At 37.4% G+C, this 23787-nt stretch overlaps 2 non-coding genes and 14 pseudogenes across 2 annotated transcripts; all 16 read right to left on the bottom strand.

Annotated features, from left to right (window-relative positions):
• Positions 1 to 453: 453 nt before the first annotated feature.
• On the bottom strand, positions 454 to 572 carry LOC127936132 (uncharacterized; annotated as a pseudogene).
• A 920-nt stretch (positions 573 to 1492) lies between these two features.
• On the bottom strand, positions 1493 to 1611 carry LOC127937555 (uncharacterized; annotated as a pseudogene).
• Positions 1612 to 2404: 793 nt separating this feature from the next.
• LOC127937735 (5S ribosomal RNA) lies at positions 2405 to 2523 on the bottom strand. Its single transcript, XR_008148516.1, has one exon. It is a non-coding gene; the product is annotated as a 5S ribosomal RNA (ribosomal RNA).
• A 6727-nt stretch (positions 2524 to 9250) lies between these two features.
• Positions 9251 to 9369, bottom strand: LOC127936380 (5S ribosomal RNA). Its single transcript, XR_008148277.1, has one exon. It is a non-coding gene; the product is annotated as a 5S ribosomal RNA (ribosomal RNA).
• A 929-nt stretch (positions 9370 to 10298) lies between these two features.
• Positions 10299 to 10417, bottom strand: LOC127936328 (uncharacterized; annotated as a pseudogene).
• Positions 10418 to 11200: 783 nt separating this feature from the next.
• LOC127937089 (uncharacterized) lies at positions 11201 to 11319 on the bottom strand (annotated as a pseudogene).
• Positions 11320 to 12248: 929 nt separating this feature from the next.
• On the bottom strand, positions 12249 to 12367 carry LOC127937497 (uncharacterized; annotated as a pseudogene).
• A 1201-nt stretch (positions 12368 to 13568) lies between these two features.
• Positions 13569 to 13687, bottom strand: LOC127937553 (uncharacterized; annotated as a pseudogene).
• Positions 13688 to 14466: 779 nt separating this feature from the next.
• Positions 14467 to 14585, bottom strand: LOC127937586 (uncharacterized; annotated as a pseudogene).
• A 1490-nt stretch (positions 14586 to 16075) lies between these two features.
• LOC127937600 (uncharacterized) lies at positions 16076 to 16194 on the bottom strand (annotated as a pseudogene).
• A 1346-nt stretch (positions 16195 to 17540) lies between these two features.
• Positions 17541 to 17659, bottom strand: LOC127936109 (uncharacterized; annotated as a pseudogene).
• Positions 17660 to 19147: 1488 nt separating this feature from the next.
• Positions 19148 to 19266, bottom strand: LOC127937088 (uncharacterized; annotated as a pseudogene).
• A 1069-nt stretch (positions 19267 to 20335) lies between these two features.
• On the bottom strand, positions 20336 to 20454 carry LOC127936108 (uncharacterized; annotated as a pseudogene).
• Positions 20455 to 21240: 786 nt separating this feature from the next.
• LOC127937087 (uncharacterized) lies at positions 21241 to 21359 on the bottom strand (annotated as a pseudogene).
• Positions 21360 to 22290: 931 nt separating this feature from the next.
• LOC127937086 (uncharacterized) lies at positions 22291 to 22409 on the bottom strand (annotated as a pseudogene).
• A 788-nt stretch (positions 22410 to 23197) lies between these two features.
• LOC127936323 (uncharacterized) lies at positions 23198 to 23316 on the bottom strand (annotated as a pseudogene).
• Between the last annotated feature and the right edge of the window lie 471 nt (positions 23317 to 23787).

Below are 23787 nucleotides of genomic sequence, written 5' to 3'. Positions count from 1 at the left end.
GTTGCAAGATTATTATATAATTCGTGAAAAATATCCAAAAATTTAAAGCACCTGGTATTCCCAGGCAGTCTCCCATCCATGTACTAACCTGGCCCAAACCTGCTTATATTCAGAGATCGGGCATTGACTCTATTTTTTGCCAAATTTATTATATACTAAGTGAAAAAAATTCCAAAAGCTTAAAGCACCTGGTATTTCTTGGCGGTCTCTCATCCAAGTACTAACCAGACCTAAACCTACTAAGATTCAGAGATCGGACATTGACTCTTTTTTTTTTGTTGCAAGATTATTATATAATTCGTGAAAAATATCCAAACATTTAAAGCACCTGGTATTCCCAGGCAGTCTCCCATCCATGTACTAACCTGGCGCAAACCTGCTTATATTCAGAGATCGGGCATTGACTCTATTTTTTGGCAAAATTATTATATACTAAGTGAAAAATTTCAAAAAAGCTTAGAGCACCTGGTATTCCCAGGCGGTCTCCCATCCAGGCACTAACCAGGCCCAAACCTGCTTAGCTTACGAGATCAGACAAGATCGGGCATAGCCAGGCTGGTATGGCCATAAGCGAAGACTGCTGCAAAGAGAAGGCTATTTAAAGATCAGCCAATCTACTCGCCAGTACATTATAAAAGTAGGAAAGAAACCCCAAAAGCTTAAAGCACCTGGTATTCCTAGGCGGTCTCTCATCCAAGTACTAACCTGGCCCAAACCTGCTTATATTCAGAGATCGGGCATTGACTCTATTTTTTGGCAAATTTATTATATACTAAGTGAAAAAATTCCAAAAGCTTAAAGCACCTGGTATTCCTTGGCGGTCTCTCATCCAAGTACTAACCAGACCTAAACCTGCTAAGATTCAGAGATCGGGCATTGACTCTTTTTTTTTTTTTTTTTTTTACAAGATTATTATATATTTCCTGAAAAATATCCAAAAATTTAAAGCACCTGGTATTCCCAGGCAGTCTCCCATCCATGTACTAACCTGGCCCAAACCTGCTTATATTCAGAGATCGGGCATTGACTCAATTTTTTGCCAAATTTATTATATGCTAAGTGAAAAAATTCCAAAAGCTTAAAGCACCTGGTATTCCCAGGCAGTCTCCCATCCATGTACTAACCTGGCCCAAACCTGCTTATATTCAGAGATCGGGCATTGACTCTATTTTTTGCCAAATTTATTATATACTAAGTGAAAAAATTCCAAAAGCTTAAAGCACCTGATATTCCTTGGCGGTCTCTCATCCAAGTACTAACCAGACCTAAACCTGCTAAGATTCAGAGATCGGGCATTGACTCTTTTTTTTTTTTTTTTTGCAAGATTATTATATAATTCATGAAAAATATCCAAACATTTAAAGCACCTGGTATTCCCAGGCAGTCTCACATCCATGTACTAACCTGGCGCAAACTTGCTTATATTCAGAGATCGGGCATTGACTCTATTTTTTGGCAAAATTATTATATACTAAGTGAAAAATTTCAAAAAAGCTTACAGTACCTGGTATTCCCAGGCGGTCTCCCATCCAGGCACTAACCAGGACCAAACCTGCTTAGCTTACGAGATCAGACAAGATCGGGCATAGCCAGTCTGGTATGGCCATAAGTGAAGACTGCTGCAAAGAGAAGGCTATTTAAAGATCAGCCAATCTACTCGCCAGTACATTATAAAAGTAGGAAAGAAACCCCAAAAGCTTAAAGCACCTGGTATTTCTAGGCGGTCTCTCATCCAAGTACTAACCTGGCCCAAACCTGCTTATATTCAGAGATCGGGCATTGACTCTATTTTTTGGCAAATTTATTATATACTAAGTGAAAAAATTCCAAAAGCTTAAAGCACCTGTTATTCCTTGGCGGTCTATCATTCAAGTACTAACCAGACCTTAACCTGCTAAGATTCAGAGATCGGGCATTGACTTCTTCTTTTTTTTTTTTTTTTGCAAGATTATTATATAATTCGTGAAAAATATCCAAAAATTTAAAGCACCTGGTATTCCCAGGCAGTCTCCCATCCATGTACTAACCTGGCCCAAACCTGCTTATATTCAGAGATCGGGCATTGACTCTATTTTTTGCCAAATTTATTATATGAAAAGTGAAAAAATTCCAAAAGCTTAAAGCACCTGGTATTCCTTGGCGGTCTCTCATCCAAGTACTAACCAGACCTAAACCTACTAAGATTCAGAGATCGGGCATTGACTCTTTTTTTTTTCTTTTTTTTTTTTTTTGCAAGATTATTATATAATTCGTGAAAAATATCCAAAAATTTAAAGCACCTGATATTCCCAGGCAGTCTCCCATCCATGTACTAACCTGGCGCAAACCTGCTTATATTCAGAGATTGGGCATTGACTCTATTTTTTGGCAAAATTATTATATACTAAGTGAAAAATTTCAAAAAAGCTTACAGTACCTGGTATTCCCAGGCGGTCTCCCATCCAGGCACTAACCAGGCCCAAACCTGCTTAGCTTCCGAGATCAGACAAGATCGGGCATAGCCAGGCTGGTATGGCCATAAGCGAAGACTGCTGCAAAGAGAAGGCTATTTAAAGATCAGCCAATCTACTCGCCAGTACATTATAAAAGTAGGAAAGAAACCCCAAAAGCTTAAAGCACCTGGTATTCCTAGGCGGTCTTTCATCCAATTACTAACCTGGCCCAAACCTGCTTATATTCAGAGATCGGGCATTGACTCTATTTTTTGCCAAATTTATTATATACTAAGTGAAAAAATTCCAAAAGCTTAAAGCACCTGGTATTCCTTGGCGGACTCTCATCCAAGTACTAACCAGACCTAAACCTGCTAAGATTCAGAGATCGGGCATTGACTCTTTTTTTTTTTTTTTTTTTTTTTTTTTGCAAGATTATTATATAATTCATGAAAAATATCCAAACATTTAAAGCACCTGGTATTCCCAGGCAGTCTCCCATCCATGTACTAACCTGGCGCAAACCTGCTTATATTCAGAGATCGGGCATTGACTCTATTTTTTGGCAAAATTATTATATACTAAGTGAAAAATTTCAAAAAAGCTTAGAGTACCTGGTATTCCCAGGCGGTCTCCCATCCAGGCACTAACCAGGCCCAAACCTGCTTAGCTTACGAGATCAGACAAGATTTTTTTTTTTTTTTTTTTTTTTTTTTTTTTTTTATTATAAAAAATTTACATTCATTTAATTTGTTTCATACAGTTACAATCCATGACATTATTATTCATATTTCCCCCATAGCCAGTTTACACCATTTTCTTTCATTTCCAACATTGGATTCCCTCTTACAATCATTTCTATAAAATCATCCTCTTTGTTTTCCATTGAGAAATAATTCCATAACAGTCTCACAGAGTATTCCATCCTGTTTTTAAAGATTATCCACACATCAACATTTTTCCCATCATATTTCGCCATGTTTCTTCTCAACCATATTACATACTTTGCTATTGTTACACATAAATTAAAGGTATACATATTACAGTCATTATGACCAAATAAAAACATTGTTTCCCACTTCTTTTGGTCCTCATCATACTTCCTCTCCAAAATTTCTTTTGCAATTTCCTTCATTTTTCTCATAAAATCATCTAACCTTTCACAATAAAAAAACAGATGTAACAGTCCTTCCTTTTCTTTCATACACACTTTACACTTTGCATCATTTTGAATTCCTATTTTATGTAATCTCATCTCTGTTAATATACAATTGTGTCTCAATAAATAATTAAAATTCTCTAAAATTGGTTCCATATATTTCAACCTCACGTTTCCCCAAATTTCATTTTCATTTAAGTCATCATATCTTTCTTTCCAGTAGTTCAAAGCTACTGGTTTTGTAAAAGCGATAGACCTAAAAATACTATACACATTCCTTACTTTGCATAAATTAAAATGAACGTTTTCCCCATTTAACCTTTTAAAAAATACATCTGGAAATTCATTCTCATCCCCACTCTCATAGTTTTCAATTCTTTCAATCCAGTCCTTTGGTATCGCTTTCTTTAAATCCTCATATTGTCCTTCTAACTTCCTTCTCCACGCCCTTTTGCCCCCCTCTCTCAATGCATCCACAACTGCCTGTAAAGGTACATAACCCTCTATCACCTCATACAATAGATCTTTTATTTGTCTCAAACCACAATCCCACCATTCTTTATAATACATGACCTTACCGTCCCTTATGATATTCGGATTTAAAAACAATGGTTGTTCTAAAAGCTGGGCCCTTCCTTTAGGTAAAATCAGTACATTTTCTAAAAATTCCCCCCATGATTCCAAAATCTCCACATAAAAACATGGCAGACCTTTTAACATCCAGCTTTTCATTTTCATCCATAAAACATTACATCCCATATTACATTTTTCCAGGTAATATTCCATGACTCTTTTCCAAATTACATCACTTTTGCTCTCTAGAAACTTCTGAACTGTTTTAATTCTCAGCGTTCTCATTCTTAAAAATGGATCTAAAAGTCCCAATCCTCCCTCCTTTATGTTTCCAAGTAATGTATCATATGCAATCTTAGCCCTTCCATTTCCCCATAAAAACTTTAAAACCAATTCTTTCATTTTTTTGTAGTACAGATGAGGCAATGGGGTTACTCCCAACACATACCAGACTTTCGACAGCATCAATGAATTTATAATTAAAACTTTCCCCCTTAGCTTTAAATCTCTAATTTGCCAAAATCTCAGTCTTTTTCCAATTCCATTTAAAACACCTTCCCAATTCAAAGTGTCTGCCTTATTAGAATCAATACCAACCCACAACCCCAAAATCTTGATGTGCTGCATTTCCTCCTTGAATTGTATATGCTGCGGTATTTCCTCTACTCTGCCAATCCTCATACACACACTTTTCCCCACATTTACTTTGGCTCCCGACCCTTTACAATATCTTTCTAAAATCCCCATTGCCCTATCTATACTTTGGATGTCTTCTACCAACAAGGTTGTATCATCTGCATACTGATACACTGCTTCTCTTTGGAAATGGTTCTTTATTTGTATTCCTTTGATTTCTCTGTCTGCCTTAATAGCCAAACCAAGTGGCTCGGCTACCAGAGAGTAAAGTAAGGCAGACAGTGGGCATCCTTGCCTGATCGACCTTGTTGGTTGAAAACAATCCGTTAAAAAACCATTGCATTTTATGCATGTTAACACATCTGAGTAAAAAATCCAAATCCATTTTCTAAAATTTTCTCCAAAACCAAAAGCCTTAAGAACATCAAATAAAAACTCATGCTCTACCCTGTCAAATGCCTTTTCTAAATCCAGACTTATTAAAAATCCCCCCTTTCCCTTCTCCTTCATATAATAAATTGTGTCTCTTATACTTTTAACCACATCTACTATATCTCTTCCTTGCACCCCGTATGCCTGTGTTGTTTTTATTATTTTTGGTAAAACCTTTTTTAATCTGTTTGCTAATACTTTTGCTAATATTTTAAAATCTGTATTCAACATGGATATAGGTCTAAAATTTTTAAGATCTTTTGGATTACCGCTTTTTTTGTAAATCATTTTTACCATGCCGATCTTCATTTTTTCACTCAACACCCCCTTCTTGAAAATTTCTTCAAAAACTTCTTTTAAAATTGGCACTAACATTTCTCTAAAAGTTTTATAAAATTCATTAGTCAAACCATCCACACCAGGGCTCTTTCCAGGTTTTAACTGTTGAATTGCAATATCTATTTCTTCTTCCTTAATTTCTTCATCACACAAAATCCTGTCCTCACCTGTTAACTTAGATTTAATTTGTTTAATCAAAAACTCCTCATCATTTTTTCCTATACCTTGTCCCTTAAACATGTCCATGTAATATTGCTTTACTGTTTTCAAAATTTCTTTAGTTTCTGTTTCTATTTCCCCTTTTTTATTTAAGACTTCTTTCAATAGATCAGCCTTCTGCCTATTTTGTTCTAAATTAAAGAAAAATTTTGTGCATCTTTCTCCCTCTACTGCATATTTTGCTTTACTTCTTATAATTGCACCCTTACATTTTTCCTCTTCTAATATCTTTAATTTATCTTGTAGCATTATTATTTTTTCAATTTCCTCTTTTCCATTGCTTTCTGACACTTTACTTAACTCATTATTCAGGAGTTTGGTTAATTCGGTTTCCTTCTGTCTTTCTAATTTTCTGACATTTTTGCTGTATTCTATTGAAAATGTCTTTATTTCCCACTTAACACTATCCCACCATACTCTTTTCTCTTCCCTATACATTCTATTAATTTTGCTTTCTTCCACAATCCCTTTAATACTTTCCTGATATGCATTACTCTTTAAAATCTTTGCATTTAAAACCCACACTCCCCCTCCCCTTTTCACACTTGAAGAATCTAATGTTAAAAATAAGAGAGAATGATCACTAAGACCAACTCGTTTATAATAAACATTAGTAATATTCCCTTGCATTTCCTCTGTACATAAAATATAATCAATCCTACTTTGTTTCAGTTCTTTTAAAACAAATTGTCTTCTTGAAAATTGTCTACTCGTTCTATTTCTTTCTCTCCACACATCAATCAATTTAAAATCCCCCATCAGTTTGTTCAACTCCTCCCTTCCCTTATCAGTCTTAAAAACCATATTACTTGCTAAGTCTAATTCTGTAAAAACAGTATTAAAATCCCCCATTAAAATCACCCTTTCATTAATTCTTACATTTGCAGATATTGTTTTAAAAAATTCCACCTTTTGCTTTTCTTCATTTGGAGCATGTATGTTACATATTGTACATCTCTCATTTCCTTTTTCTATTTCAACAGCTAAACATTTCCCTGCTCCATCATTAAACACCACACTTTCTTTTTCACACACCTCTCTTCTTATTAAAATAGCAACCCCTTTCCCAGTTTTCTCTGTACCATTATTACAATGTATATTCCCATCCCATACATTTTCAAACCTTTTAACACAATAATTTTTCCAATTCGTTTCTTGTAATACAAATACATCCACCCCTCTACATAATTCCCTCATATTTTCAAATTTCTCCACATCCATTAAACCTCGTGCATTAAATGAAACAACTCTTAAAAACATAAAAACAATATAAAATAAATAATTAAAACATTTCATTTTTTTTTCAGTCATGCTCCATATCTCTCAGTACATCAAATCTGTTCTCACAACCCTCCTTGTCTTTTAATATTCCTTGCCTTAAAAATCTTTTCTTTGCAATGTCTATATTGGGTGTTACCTTTAAAGTTCTTCTTCTTTGTATTCCTTCTCGTTCTTTCCTACGTTTCTCTTCTCCTTTTCTCTCCATTCTCCTCTCCTGATAACCTTCCTCGTCGTTTTGTTGTTCCCCATGTTCCTCGCTCATATCCATAGTCTTTTGCACAGTCCATTGAGATGTTGTTATTTCTCCATCTAGTTCTTTCTTCTTTTCTCCTGTGTCCCCCTGATGTTCTTTCTCTCCATTGTCCTCTCTCAGTCCACAGTGTTTCTCTTCTCCTTTTATCTCCATTCTCCCCTCCTGATAACCTTCCTCATTGTTTTTTTGTTCCTCCTGTTCTTTGCTTATTTCCATGGTCCTTTGCACCGTCCCTTGTGATATTGTTTTTTCTCCATCATTTTCTTTTTCCTCTCCTCCTGTGTCTGCTTGATGTTCTTCCTCTTCATTTTCCTCTCCCAGTCCACAATCTTCCATCTCCTTGTTTAAAACATTGTCCATCTCGGTTTCCCTCTGCTTTTGCCCACCCACATTAACAACCATATCTGTTTCTTGTTCACTACTATTTTCTCCCTCCCCCATCCAACATTCGCACCTCACCAACACTTTCCTACATTCCGGGCACTTCACTGCATTGCAGCTTCTTGCCAAGTGCCCCTGCTCTTTGCACTGGTAACAAATAAAGTCCGGGCAATCTTTAAATACATGTCCTGGATCCATACACAATCTACAGGTTTTCACCTGCCGATCGTGTATAATCTGAAAGTACTGTGTGCCCTCAGCAGTCTCAAACTTGCTGCTATATGGTAGAGATACAACTTCCTTTGGGAACCTGACCTTTACATATCTCGTACCATCTGCTATTTCAGTACCCGGATATGTTCTTCTCTTAATGTTGGTTGAGGGAGTTACACCCCATGCCTCCAATTTATCTAATATATCCTGGTCATCAACATATGCAGGCAAATGCATAAAAGAAACAACATATTCTCTTACTTGTAGCTTTCTAATCTCACAAAATTGTTGCCTGATTCTTAGTCCATCCTCTAGCTTTTCACACTCCTCCTCATTTGATAATGTGATCTCGAATTCTTTGCCTTGTCTTGGTCTTATCGCCAAAATCTTTCCTCCTCCAATTTTTTCATTCACTTCTTTGATAATATCCTGCACCGATCCATCTCTCACCTCTGCCAGATCCACAATTACAGTTGCTTCCTTTGAATAAATAATCATTTTCTTTGCCTCGTTGTATCCAAGCCGTTGTCCTGTAGTGTTTTCCGTGTCAAAGTCCCTGCGTCTTTCTCCTGCCATTTCATTTCCATGTAATCAGTCCAATTTTGAAAAAATAACAAAACAAAACCTCCAAAAATAAAAATCCTCCCCAGACAGCCTAGGCTGCTGGGAAGTGTTTGAACTTAAAAACAAAACAAAACAGAAAAACAGAAAAAAAGCTAACTTTAAACAAAAAATGGGTTTACAAACAACAATGGTGAGCCTACTCTCACCCACTACTGCCACCTCACTTCCTGCTAGCACTCTAGCGTTGCCAGGTTGGTATGGCCGTAAGCGAAGACTGCTGCAAAGAGAATGCTATTTAAAGATCAGCCAATCTACTCGCCAGTACATTATATAAGTAGGAAAGAAAACCCAAAAGCTTAAAGCACCTAGTATTCCTAGGCGGTCTCTCATCCAAGTACTAACCAGACCGAAACCTGCTAAAATTTAGAGATCGGGCATTGACTCTATTTTTTGCCAAATTTATTATATACTAAGTGAAAAAATTCCAAAAGCGTTAAGCACCTGGTATTCCTAGGCGGTCTTTCAACCAAGTACTAACCAGACCTAAACCTGCTAAGATTCATAGATCGGGCATTGACTCTTTTTTTTTTTTTTTGCAAGATTATTATATAATTCGTGAAAAATATCCAAAAATTTAAAGCACCTGGTATTCCCAGGCAGTCTCCCATCCATGTACTAACCTGGCCCAAACCTGCTTATATTCAGAGATCGGGCATTGACTCTATTTTTTGGCAAAATTATTATATACTAAGTGAAAAATTTCCAAAAAGCTTACAGTACCTGGTATTCCCAGGCGGTCTCCCATCCAAGTACTAACCAGGCCCAAACCTGCTTAACTTCCGAGATCAGACGAGATCGGGCATAGCCAGGCTGGTATGGCCGTAAGCGAAGACTGCTGCAAAGAGAAGGCTATTTAAAGATCAGCCAATCTACTCGCCAGTACATTATATAAGTAGGAAAGAAAACCCAAAAGCTTAAAGCACCTGGTATTCCTTGGCGGTCTCTCATCCAAGTACTAACTAGACCTAAACCTGCTAAAATTCAGAGATCGGGCATTGACTCTTTTTTTTTTTTTTTTGCAAGATTATTATATAATTTGTGAAAAATATCCAAAAATTTAAAGCACCTGGTATTCCCAGGCAGTCTCCCATCCATGTACTAACCTGGCCCAAACCTGCTTATATTCAGAGATCGGGCATTGACTCTATTTTTGGCCAAATTTATTATATACTAAGTGAAAAAATGCCAAAAGCTTAAAGCACCTGGTATTCCTTGGCGGTCTCTCATTCAAGTACTAACCAGACCTTAACCTGCTAAGATTCAGAGATCAGGCATTGACTCTTTTTTTTTTTTTTTGCAAGATTATTATATAATTCGTGAAAAATATCCAAAAATTTAAAGCACCTGGTATTCCCAGGCAGTCTCCCATCCATGTACTAACCTGGCCCAAACCTGCTTATATTCAGAGATCGGGCATTGACTCTATATTTTGCCAAATTTATTATATACTAAGTGAAAAAATTCCAAAAGCTTAAAGCACCTGGTATTCCTTGGCGGTCTCTCATCCAAGTACTAACCAGACCTAAACCTGCTAAGATTCAGAGATCGGGCATTGACTCTTTTTTTTTTTTTTTTTTTTTTTTGCAAGATTATTATATAATTCGTGAAAAATATCCAAAAATTTAAAGCACCTGATATTCCCAGGCAGTCTCCCATCCATGTACTAACCTGGCGCAAACCTGCTTATATTCAGAGATCGGGCATTGACTCTATTTTTTGGCAAAATTATTATATACTAAGTGAAAAATTTCAAAATAACTTAGAGTACCTGGCATTCCCAGGCGGTCTCCCATCCAGGCACTAACCAGGCCCAAACCTGCTTAGCTTCCGAGATCAGACAAGATCGGGCATAGCCAGGCTGGTATGGCCATAAGCGAAGACTGCTGCAAAGAGAAGGCTATTTAAAGATCAGCCAATCTACTCGCCAGTACATTATAAAAGTAGGAAAGAAACCCCAAAAGCTTAAAGCACCTGGTATTCCTAGGCGGTCTCTCATCCAAGTACTAACCTGGCCCAAACCTGCTTATATTCAGAGATCGGGCATTGACTCTATTTTTTGCCAAATTTATTATATACTAAGTGAAAAAATTCCAAAAGCTTAAAGCACCTGGTATTCCTTGGCGGTCTATCATTCAAGTACTAACCAGACCTTAACCTGCTAAGATTCAGAGATCGGGCATTGACTCTATTTTTTTTTTTTTTGCAAGATTATTATATAATTTGTGAAAAATATCCAAAAATTTAAAGCACCTGGTATTCCCAGGCAGTCTCCCATCCATGTACTAACCTGGCCCAAACCTGCTTATATTCAGAGATCGGGCATTGACTCTATTTTTTGCCAAATTTATTATATACTAAGTGAAAAAATTCCAAAAGCTTAAAGCACCTGGTATTCCTTGGCGGTCTCTCATCCAAGTACTAACCAGACCTAAACCTGCTAAGATTCAGAGATCGGGCATTGACTCTTTTTTTTTTTTTTTTTTTTGCAAGATTATTATATAATTCGTGAAAAATATCCAAAAATTTAAAGCACCTGATATTCCCAGGCAGTCTCCCATCCATGTACTAACCTGGCGCAAACCTGCTTATATTCAGAGATCGGGCATTGACTCTATTTTTTGGCAAAATTATTATATACTAAGTGAAAAATTTCAAAATAGCTTAGAGTACCTGGCATTCTCAGTCGGTCTCCCATCCAGGCACTAACCAGGCCCAAACCTGCTTAGCTTCCGAGATCAGACAAGATCGGGCATAGCCAGGCTGGTATGGCCATAAGCGAAGACTGCTGCAAAGAGAAGGCTATTTAAAGATCAGCCAATCTACTCGCCAGTACATTATAAAAGTAGGAAAGAAACCCCAAAAGCTTAAAGCACCTGGTATTCCTAGGCGGTCTCTCATCCAAGTACTAACCTGGCCCAAACCTGCTTATATTCAGAGATCGGGCATTGACTCTATATTTTGCCAAATTTATTATATACTAAGTGAAAAAATTCCAAAAGCTTAAAGCACCTGGTATTCTTTGGCGGTCTCTCATCCAAGTACTAACCAGACCTAAACCTGCTAAGATTCAGAGATCGGGCATTGACTCTCTTTTTTTTTTTTTTTTTTTTTGCAAGATTATTATATAATTCGTGAAAAAATATCCAAAAATTTAAAGCACCTGATATTCCCAGGCAGTCTCCCATCCATGTACTAACCTGGCGCAAACCTGCTTATATTCAGAGATCGGGCATTGACTCTTTTTTTTGGCAAAATTATTATATACTAAGTGAAAAATTTCAAAATAGCTTAGAGTACCTGGCATTCCCAGGCGGTCTCTCATCCAAGTACTTACCTGGCCCAAACCTGCTTATATTCAGAGATCGGGCATTGACTCTATTTTTTGCCAAATTTATTATATACTAAGTGAAAAAATTCCAAAAGCTTAAAGCACCTGGTATTCCTTGGCGGTCTATCATTCAAGTACTAACCAGACCTTAACCTGCTAAGATTCAGAGATCGGGCATTGACTTCTTCTTTTTTTTTTTTTTTTTGCAAGATTATTATATAATTCGTGAAAAATATCCAAAAATTTAAAGCACCTGATATTCCCAGGCAGTCTCCCATACATGTACTAACCTGGCGCAAACCTGCTTATATTCAGAGATCGGGCATTGACTCTATTTTTTGGCAAAATTATTATATACTAAGTGAAAAATTTCAAAATAGCTTAGAGTACCTGGCATTCTCAGTCGGTCTCCCATCCAGGCACTAACCAGGCCCAAACCTGCTTAGCTTCCAAGATCAGACAAGATCGGGCATAGCCAGGCTGGTATGGCCATAAGCGAAGACTGCTGCAAAGAGAAGGCTATTTAAAGATCAGCCAATCTACTCGCCAGTACATTATAAAAGTAGGAAAGAAACCCCAAAAGCTTAAAGCACCTGGTATTCCTAGGCGGTCTCTCATCCAAGTACTAACCTGGCCCAAACCTGCTTATATTCAGAGATCGGGCATTGACTCTATTTTTTGCCAAATTTATTATATACTAAGTGAAAAAATTCCAAAAGCTTAAAGCACCTGGTATTCCTTGGCGGTCTATCATTCAAGTACTAACCAGACCTTAACCTGCTAAGATTCAGAGATCGGGCATTGACTCTATTTTTTTTTTTTTTTTGCAAGATTATTATATAATTTGTGAAAAATATCCAAAAATTTAAAGCACCTGGTATTCCCAGGCAGTCTCCCATCCATGTACTAACCTGGCCCAAACCTGCTTATATTCAGAGATCGGGCATTGACTCTATTTTTTGCCAAATTTATTATATACTAAGTGAAAAAATTCCAAAAGCTTAAAGCACCTGGTATTCCTTGGTGGTCTCTCATCCAAGTACTAACCAGACCTAAACCTGCTAAGATTCAGAGATCGGGCATTGACTCTTTTTTTTTTTTTTTGCAAGATTATTATATAATTCGTGAAAAATATCCAAAAATTTAAAGCACCTGATATTCCCAGGCAGTCTCCCATCCATGTACTAACCTGGCGCAAACCTGCTTATATTCAGAGATCGGGCATTGACTCTATTGTTTGGCAAAATTATTATATACTAAGTGAAAAATTTCAAAATAGCTTAGAGTACCTGGCATTCCCAGGCGGTCTCTCATCCAAGTACTTACCTGGCCCAAACCTGCTTATATTCAGAGATCGGGCATTGACTCTATTTTTTGCCAAATTTATTATATACTAAGTGAAAAAATTCCAAAAGCTTAAAGCACCTGGTATTCCTTGGCGGTCTATCATTCAAGTACTAACCAGACCTTAACCTGCTAAGATTCAGAGATCGGGCATTGACTTCTTCTTTTTTTTTTTTTTTTTGCAAGATTATTATATAATTCGTGAAAAATTTCCAAAAATTTAAAGCACCTGATATTCCCAGGCAGTCTCCCATACATGTACTAACCTGGCGCAAACCTGCTTATATTCAGAGATCGGGCATTGACTCTATTTTTTGGCAAAATTATTATATACTAAGTGAAAAATTTCAAAATAGCTTAGAGTACCTGGCATTCTCATTCGGTCTCCCATCCAGGCACTAACCAGGCCCAAACCTGCTTAGCTTCCAAGATCAGACAAGATCGGGCATAGCCAGGCTGGTATGGCCATAAGCGAAGACTGCTGCAAAGAGAAGGCTATTTAAAGATCAGCCAATCTACTCGCCAGTACATTATAAAAGTAGGAAAGAAACCCCAAAAGCTTAAAGCACCTGGTATTCCTAGGCGGTCTCTCATCCAAGTACTAACCTGGCCCAAACCTGCTTATATTCAGAGATCGGGCATTGACTCTATTTTTTGCCAAATTTATTATATACTAAGTGAAAAAATTCCAAAAGCTTAAAGCACCTGGTATTCCTTGGCGGTCTATCATTCAAGTACTAACCAGACCTTAACCTGCTAAGATTCAGAGATCGGGCATTGACTCTATTTTTTTTTTTTTTTTGCAAGATTATTATATAATTTGTGAAAAATATCCAAAAATTTAAAGCACCTGGTATTCCCAGGCAGTCTCCCATCCATGTACTAACCTGGCCCAAACCTGCTTATATTCAGAGATCGGGCATTGACTCTATTTTTTGCCAAATTTATTATATACTAAGTGAAAAAATTCCAAAAGCTTAAAGCACCTGGTATTCCTTGGTGGTCTCTCATCCAAGTACTAACCAGACCTAAACCTGCTAAGATTCAGAGATCGGGCATTGACTCTTTTTTTTTTTTTTGCAAGATTATTATATAATTCGTGAAAAATATCCAAAAATTTAAAGCACCTGATATTCCCAGGCAGTCTCCCATCCATGTACTAACCTGGCGCAAACCTGCTTATATTCAGAGATCGGGCATTGACTCTATTTTTTGGCAAAATTATTATATACTAAGTGAAAAATTTCAAAACAGCTTAGAGTACCTGGCAATCTCAGTCGGTCTCCCATCCAGGCACTAACCAGGCCCAAACCTGCTTAGCTTCCGAGATCAGACAAGATCGGGCATAGCCAGGCTGGTATGGCCATAAGCGAAGACTGCTGCAAAGAGAAGGCTATTTAAAGATCAGCCAATCTACTCGCCAGTACATTATAAAAGTAGGAAAGAAACCCCAAAAGCTTAAAGCACCTGGTATTCCTAGGCGGTCTCTCATCCAAGTACTAACCTGGCCCAAACCTGCTTATATTCAGAGATCGGGCATTGACTCTATTTTTTGCCAAATTTATTATATACTAAGTGAAAAAATTCCAATAGCTTAATGCACCTGGTATTCCTTGGCGGTCTATCATTCAAGTACTAACCAGACCTTAACCTGCTAAGATTCAGAGATCGGGCATTGACTTCTTCTTTTTTTTTTTTTTTTGCAAGATTATTATATAATTCGTGAAAAATATCCAAAAATTTAAAGCACCTGGTATTCCCAGGCAGTCTCCCATCCATGTACTAACCTGGCCCAAACCTGCTTATATTCAGAGATCGGGCATTGACTCTATTTTTTGCCAAATTTATTATATACTAAGTGAAAAAATTCCAAAAGCTTAAAGCACCTGGTATTCCTTGGCGGTCTCTCATCCAAGTACTAACTAGACCTAAACCTGCTAAAATTCAGAGATCGGGCATTGACTCTTTTTTTTTTTTTTGCAAGATTATTATATAATTCGTGAAAAATATCCAAAAATTTAAAGCACCTGGTATTCCCAGGCAGTCTCCCATCCATGTACTAACCTGGCCCAAACCTGCTTATATTCAGAGATCGGGCATTGACTCTATATTTTGCCAAATTTATTATATACTAAGTGAAAAAATTCCAAAAGCTTAAAGCACCTGGTATTCTTTGGCGGTCTCTCATCCAAGTACTAACCAGACCTAAACCTGCTAAGATTCAGAGATCGGGCATTGACTCTCTTTTTTTTTTTTTTTTTTTTTTGCAAGATTATTATATAATTCGTGAAAAAATATCCAAAAATTTAAAGCACCTGATATTCCCAGGCAGTCTCCCATCCATGTACTAACCTGGCGCAAACCTGCTTATATTCAGAGATCGGGCATTGACTCTATTTTTTGGCAAAATTATTATATACTAAGTGAAAAATTTCAAAATAGCTTAGAGTACCTGGCATTCCCAGGCGGTCTCTCATCCAAGTACTTACCTGGCCCAAACCTGCTTATATTCAGAGATCGGGCATTGACTCTATTTTTTGCCAAATTTATTATATACTAAGTGAAAAAATTCCAAAAGCTTAAAGCACCTGGTATTCCTTGGCGGTCTATCATTCAAGTACTAACCAGACCTTAACCTGCTAAGATTCAGAGATCGGGCATTGACTTCTTCTTTTTTTTTTTTTTTTTGCAAGATTATTATATAATTCGTGAAAAATATCCAAAAATTTAAAGCACCTGATATTCCCAGGCAGTCTCCCATCCATGTACTAACCTGGCGCAAACCTGCTTATATTCAGAGATCGGGCATTGACTCTATTTTTTGGCAAAATTATTATATACTAAGTGAAAAATTTCAAAATAGCTTAGAGTACCTGGCATTCTCAGTCTGTCTCCCATCCAGGCACTAACCAGGCCCAAACCTGCTTAGCTTCCGAGATCAGACAAGATCGGGCATAGCCAGGCTGGTATGGCCATAAGCGAAGACTGCTGCAAAGAGAAGGCTATTTAAAGATCAGCCAATCTACTCGCCAGTACATTATAAAAGTAAGAAAGAAACCCCAAAAGCTTAAAGCACCTGGTATTCCTAGGCGGTCTCTCATCCAAGTACTAACCTGGCCCAAACCTGCTTATATTCAGAGATCGGGCATTGACTCTATTTTTTGCCAAATTTATTATATACTAAGTGAAAAAATTCCAAAAGCTTAAAGCACCTGGTATTCCTTGGCGGTCTATCATTCAAGTACTAACCAGACCTTAACCTGCTAAGATTCAGAGATCGGGCATTGACTTCTTCTTTATTTTTTTTTTTGCAAGATTATTATATAATTCGTGAAAAATATCCACAAATTTAAAGCACCTGGTATTCCCAGGCAGTCTCCCATCCATGTACTAACCTGGCCCAAACCTGCTTATATTCAGAGATCGGGCATTGACTCTATTTTTTGCCAAATTTATTATAAACTAAGTGAAAAAATTCCAAAAGCTTTAAGCACCTGGTATTCCTAGGCGGTCTTTCAACCAAGTACTAACCAGACCTAAACCTGCTAAGATTCAGAGATCGGGCATTGACTCTATTTTTTTTTTTTTTTTTGCAAGATTATTATATAATTTGTGAAAAATATCCAAAAATTTAAAGCACCTGGTATTCCCAGGCAGTCTCCCATCCATGTACTAACCTGGCCCAAACCTGCTTATATTCAGAGATCGGGCACTGACTCTATTTTTTGCCAAATTTATTATATACTAAGTGAAAAAATTCCAAAAGCTTAAAGCACCTGGTATTCCTTGGCGGTCTCTCATCCAAGTACTAACCAGACCTAAACCTGCTAAGATTAAGAGATCGGGCATTGACTCTTTTTTTTTTTTTTTTTTTTTTGCAAGATTATTATATAATTCGTGAAAAATATCCAAAAATTTAAAGCACCTGGTATTCCCAGGCAGTCTCCCATCCATGTACTAACCTGGCCCAAACCTGCTTATATTCAGAGATCGGGCATTGACTCTATATTGTGCCAAATTTATTATATACTAAGTGAAAAAATTCCAAAAGCTTAAAGCACCTGGTATTCCTTGGCGGTCTCTCATCCAAGTACTAACCAGACCTAAACCTGCTAAGATTCAGAGATCGGGCATTGACTCTTTTTTTTTTTTTGCAAGATTATTATATAATTCGTGAAAAATATCCAAAAATTTAAAGCACCTGATATTCCCAGGAAGTCTCCCATCCATGTACTAACCTGGCGCAAACCTGCTTATATTCAGAGATCGGGCATTGACTCTATTTTTTGGCAAAATTATTATATACTAAGTGAAAAATTTCAAAATAGCTTAGAGTACCTGGCATTCCCAGGCGGTCTCCCATCCAGGCACTAACCAGGCCCAAACCTGCTTAGCTTCCGAGATCAGACAAGATCGGGCATAGCCAGGCTGGTATGGCCATAAGCGAAGACTGCTGCAAAGAGAAGGCTATTTAAAGATCAGCCAATCTACTCGCCAGTACATTATAAAAGTAGGAAAGAAACCCCAAAAGCTTAAAGCACCTGGTATTCCTAGGCGGTCTCTCATCCAAGTACTAACCTGGCCCAAACCTGCTTATATTCAGAGATCGGGCATTGACTCTATTTTTTGCCAAATTTATTATATACTAAGTGAAAAAATTCCAAAAGCTTAAAGCACCTGGTATTCCTTGGCGGTCTATCATTCAAGTACTAACCAGACCTTAACCTGCTAAGATTCAGAGATCGGGCATTGACTCTATTTTTTTTTTTTTTTGCAAGATTATTATATAATTTGTGAAAAATATCCAAAAATTTAAAGCACCTGGTATTCCCAGGCAGTCTCCCATCCATGTACTAACCTGGCCCAAACCTGCTTATATTCAGAGATCGGGCATTGACTCTATTTTTTGCCAAATTTATTATATACTAAGTGAAAAAATTCCAAAAGCTTAAAGCACCTGGTATTCCTTGGCGGTCTCTCATCCAAGTACTAACTAGACCTAAACCTGCTAAAATTCAGAGATCGGGCATTGACTCTTTTTTTTTTTTTTGCAAGATTATTATATAATTCGTGAAAAATATCCAAAAATTTAAAGCACCTGGTATTCCCAGGCAGTCTCCCATCCATGTACTAACCTGGCCCAAACCTGCTTATATTCAGAGATCGGGCATTGACTCTATATTTTGCCAAATTTATTATATACTAAGTGAAAAAATTCCAAAAGCTTAAAGCACCTGGTATTCTTTGGCGGTCTCTCATCCAAGTACTAACCAGACCTAAACCTGCTAAGATTCAGAGATCGGGCATTGACTCTCTTTTTTTTTTTTTTTTTTTTTTTGCAAGATTATTATATAATTCGTGAAAAAATATCCAAAAATTTAAAGCACCTGATATTCCCAGGCAGTCTCCCATCCATGTACTAACCTGGCGCAAACCTGCTTATATTCAGAGATCGGGCATTGACTCTATTTTTTGGCAAAATTATTGTATACTAAGTGAAAAATTTCAAAATAGCTTAGAGTACCTGGCATTCCCAGGCGGTCTCTCATCCAAGTACTTACCTGGCCCAAACCTGCTTATATTCAGAGATCGGGCATTGACTCTATTTTTTGCCAAATTTATTATATACTAAGTGAAAAAATTCCAAAAGCTTAAAGCACCTGGTATTCCTTGGCGGTCTATCATTCAAGTACTAACCAGACCTTAACCTGCTAAGATTCAGAGATCGGGCATTGACTTCTTCTTTTTTTTTTTTTTTTTGCAAGATTATTATATAATTCGTGAAAAATATCCAAAAATTTAAAGCACCTGATATTCCCAGGCAGTCTCCCATCCATGTACTAACCTGGCGCAAACCTGCTTATATTCAGAGATCGGGCATTGACTCTATTTTTTGGCAAAATTATTATATACTAAGTGAAAAATTTCAAAATAGCTTAGAGTACCTGGCATTCTCAGTCGGTCTCCCATCCAGGCACTAACCAGGCCCAAACCTGCTTAGCTTCCGAGATCAGACAAGATCGGGCATAGCCAGGCTGGTATGGCCATAAGCGAAGACTGCTGCAAAGAGAAGGCTATTTAAAGATCAGCCAATCTACTCGCCAGTACATTATAAAAGTAAGAAAGAAACCCCAAAAGCTTAAAGCACCTGGTATTCCTAGGCGGTCTCTCATCCAAGTACTAACCTGGCCCAAACCTGCTTATATTCAGAGATCGGGCATTGACTCTATTTTTTGCCAAATTTATTATATACTAAGTGAAAAAATTCCAAAAGCTTAAAGCACCTGGTATTCCTTGGCGGTCTATCATTCAAGTACTAACCAGACCTTAACCTGCTAAGATTCAGAGATCGGGCATTGACTTCTTCTTTTTTTTTTTTTTTGCAAGATTATTATATAATTCGTGAAAAATATCCACAAATTTAAAGCACCTGGTATTCCCAGGCAGTCTCCCATCCATGTACTAACCTGGCCCAAACCTGCTTATATTCAGAGATCGGGCATTGACTCTATTTTTTGCCAAATTTATTATAAACTAAGTGAAAAAATTCCAAAAGCTTTAAGCACCTGGTATTCCTAGGCGGTCTTTCAACCAAGTACTAACCAGACCTAAACCTGCTAAGATTCAGAGATCGGGCATTGACTCTATTTTTTTTTTTTTTTTTGCAAGATTATTATATAATTTGTGAAAAATATCCAAAAATTTAAAGCACCTGGTATTCCCAGGCAGTCTCCCATCCATGTACTAACCTGGCCCAAACCTGCTTATATTCAGAGATCGGGCACTGACTCTATTTTTTGCCAAATTTATTATATACTAAGTGAAAAAATTCCAAAAGCTTAAAGCACCTGGTATTCCTTGGCGGTCTCTCATCCAAGTACTAACCAGACCTAAACCTGCTAAGATTCAGAGATCGGGCATTGACTCTTTTTTTTTTTTTTTTTTTTTGCAAGATTATTATATAATTCGTGAAAAATATCCAAAAATTTAAAGCACCTGATATTCCCAGGAAGTCTCCCATCCATGTACTAACCTGGCGCAAACCTGCTTATATTCAGAGATCGGGCATTGACTCTATTTTTTGGCAAAATTATTATATACTAAGTGAAAAATTTCAAAATAGCTTAGAGTACCTGGCATTCCCAGGCGGTCTCCCATCCAGGCACTAACCAGGCCCAAACCTGCTTAGCTTCCGAGATCAGACAAGATCGGGCATAGCCAGGCTGGTATGGCCATAAGCGAAGACTGCTGCAAAGAGAAGGCTATTTAAAGATCAGCCAATCTACTCGCCAGTACATTATAAAAGTAGGAAAGAAACCCCAAAAGCTTAAAGCACCTGGTATTCCTAGGCGGTCTCTCATCCAAGTACTAACCTGGCCCAAACCTGCTTATATTCAGAGATCGGGCATTGACTCTATTTTTTGCCAAATTTATTATATACTAAGTGAAAAAATTCCAAAAGCTTAAAGCACCTGGTATTCCTTGGCGGTCTATCATTCAAGTACTAACCAGACCTTAACCTGCTAAGATTCAGAGATCGGGCATTGACTCTATTTTTTTTTTTTTTTGCAAGATTATTATATAATTTGTGAAAAATATCCAAAAATTTAAAGCACCTGGTATTCCCAGGCAGTCTCCCATCCATGTACTAACCTGGCCCAAACCTGCTTATATTCAGAGATCGGGCATTGACTCTATTTTTTGCCAAATTTATTATATACTAAGTGAAAAAATTCCAAAAGCTTAAAGCACCTGGTATTCCTTGGCGGTCTCTCATCCAAGTACTAACCAGACCTAAACCTGCTAAGATTCAGAGATCGGGCATTGACTCTTTTTTTTTTTTTTTTTTTTTTGCAAGATTATTATATAATTCGTGAAAAATATCCAAAAATTTAAAGCACCTGATATTCCCAGGCAGTCTCCCATCCATGTACTAACCTGGCGCAAACCTGCTTATATTCAGAGATCGGGCATTGACTCTATTTTTTGGCAAAATTATTATATACTAAGTGAAAAATTTCAAAATAGCTTAGAGTACCTGGCATTCTCAGTCGGTCTCCCATCCAGGCACTAACCAGGCCCAAACCTGCTTAGCTTCCGAGATCAGACAAGATCGGGCATAGCCAGGCTGGTATGGCCATAAGCGAAGACTGCTGCAAAGAGAAGGCTATTTAAAGATCAGCCAATCTACTCGCCAGTACATTATAAAAGTAGGAAAGAAACCCCAAAAGCTTAAAGCACCTGGTATTCCTAGGCGGTCTCTCATCCAAGTACTAACCTGGCCCAAACCTGCTTATATTCAGAGATCGGGCATTGACTCTATATTTTGCCAAATTTATTATATACTAAGTGAAAAAATTCCAAAAGCTTAAAGCACCTGGTATTCTTTGGCGGTCTCTCATCCAAGTACTAACCAGACCTAAACCTGCTAAGATTCAGAGATCGGGCATTGACTCTCTTTTTTTTTTTTTTTTTTTTTGCAAGATTATTATATAATTCGTGAAAAAATATCCAAAAATTTAAAGCACCTGATATTCCCAGGCAGTCTCCCATCCATGTACTAACCTGGCGCAAACCTGCTTATATTCAGAGATCGGGCATTGACTCTATTTTTTGGCAAAATTATTATATACTAAGTGAAAAATTTCAAAATAGCTTAGAGTACCTGGCATTCCCAGGCGGTCTCTCATCCAAGTACTTACCTGGCCCAAACCTGCTTATATTCAGAGATCGGGCATTGACTCTATTTTTTGCCAAATTTATTATATACTAAGTGAAAAAATTCCAAAAGCTTAAAGCACCTGGTATTCCTTGGCGGTCTATCATTCAAGTACTAACCAGACCTTAACCTGCTAAGATTCAGAGATCGGGCATTGACTTCTTCTTTTTTTTTTTTTTTTTTTGCAAGATTATTATATAATTCGTGAAAAATATCCAAAAATTTAAAGCACCTGATATTCCCAGGCAGTCTCCCATCCATGTACTAACCTGGCGCAAACCTGCTTATATTCAGAGATCGGGCATTGACTCTATTTTTTGGCAAAATTATTATATACTAAGTGAAAAATTTCAAAATAGCTTAGAGTACCTGGCATTCTCAGTCGGTCTCCCATCCAGGCACTAACCAGGCCCAAACCTGCTTAGCTTCCGAGATCAGACAAGATCGGGCATAGCCAGGCTGGTATGGCCATAAGCGAAGACTGCTGCAAAGAGAAGGCTATTTAAAGATCAGCCAATCTACTCGCCAGTACATTATAAAAGTAGGAAAGAAACCCCAAAAGCTTAAAGCACCTGGTATTCCTAGGCGGTCTCTCATCCAAGTACTAACCTGGCCCAAACCTGCTTATATTCAGAGATCGGGCATTGACTCTATTTTTTGCCAAATTTATTATATACTAAGTGAAAAAATTCCAAAAGCTTAAAGCACCTGGTATTCCTTGGCGGTCTATCATTCAAGTACTAACCAGACCTTAACCTGCTAAGATTCAGAGATCGGGCATTGACTCTATTTTTTTTTTTTTTTTGCAAGATTATTATATAATTTGTGAAAAATATCCAAAAATTTAAAGCACCTGGTATTCCCAGGCAGTCTCCCATCCATGTACTAACCTGGCCCAAACCTGCTTATATTCAGAGATCGGGCATTGACTCTATTTTTTGCCAAATTTATTATATACTAAGTGAAAAAATTCCAAAAGCTTAAAGCACCTGGTATTCCTTGGCGGTCTCTCATCCAAGTACTAACCAGACCTAAACCTGCTAAGATTCAGAGATCGGGCATTGACTCTTTTTTTTTTTTTTTTTTTTTTTGCAAGATTATTATATAATTCGTGAAAAATATCCAAAAATTTAAAGCACCTGATATTCCCAGGCAGTCTCCCATCCATGTACTAACCTGGCGCAAACCTGCTTATATTCAGAGATCGGGCATTGACTCTATTTTTTGGCAAAATTATTATATACTAAGTGAAAAATTTCAAAATAGCTTAGAGTACCTGGCATTCCCAGGCGGTCTCCCATCCAGGCACTAACCAGGCCCAAACCTGCTTAGCTTCCAAGATCAGACAAGATCGGGTATAGCCAGGCTGGTATGGCCATAAGCGAAGACTGCTGCAAAGAGAAGGCTATTTAAAGATCAGCATATCTACTCGCCAGTACATTATAAAAGTAGGAAAGAAACCCCAAAAGCTTAAAGCACCTGGTATTCCTAGGCGGTCTCTCATCCAAGTACTAACCTGGCCCAAACCTGCTAAGATTCAGAGATCGGGCATTGACTCTTTTTTTTTTTTTTTGCAAGATTATTATATAATTCGTGAAAAATATCCAAAAATTTAAAGCACCTGGTATTCCCAGGCAGTCTCCCATCCATGTACTAACCTGGCCCAAACCTGCTTATATTCAGAGATCGGGCATTGACTCTATATTTTGCCAAATTTATTATATACTAAGTGAAAAAATTCCAAAAGCTTAAAGCACCTGGTATTCTTTGGCGGTCTCTCATCCAAGTACTAACCAGACCTAAACCTGCTAAGATTCAGAGATCGGGCATTGACTCTCTTTTTTTTTTTTTTTT

Source organism: Carassius gibelio, chromosome A19 (genome assembly GCF_023724105.1).
Source record: "Carassius gibelio isolate Cgi1373 ecotype wild population from Czech Republic chromosome A19, carGib1.2-hapl.c, whole genome shotgun sequence".
Lineage (NCBI taxonomy): Eukaryota > Metazoa > Chordata > Actinopteri > Cypriniformes > Cyprinidae > Carassius > Carassius gibelio.
The sequence above is the reverse complement of the archived record's forward strand: the minus strand, read 5'-3'. Positions and strand labels throughout refer to the sequence as shown.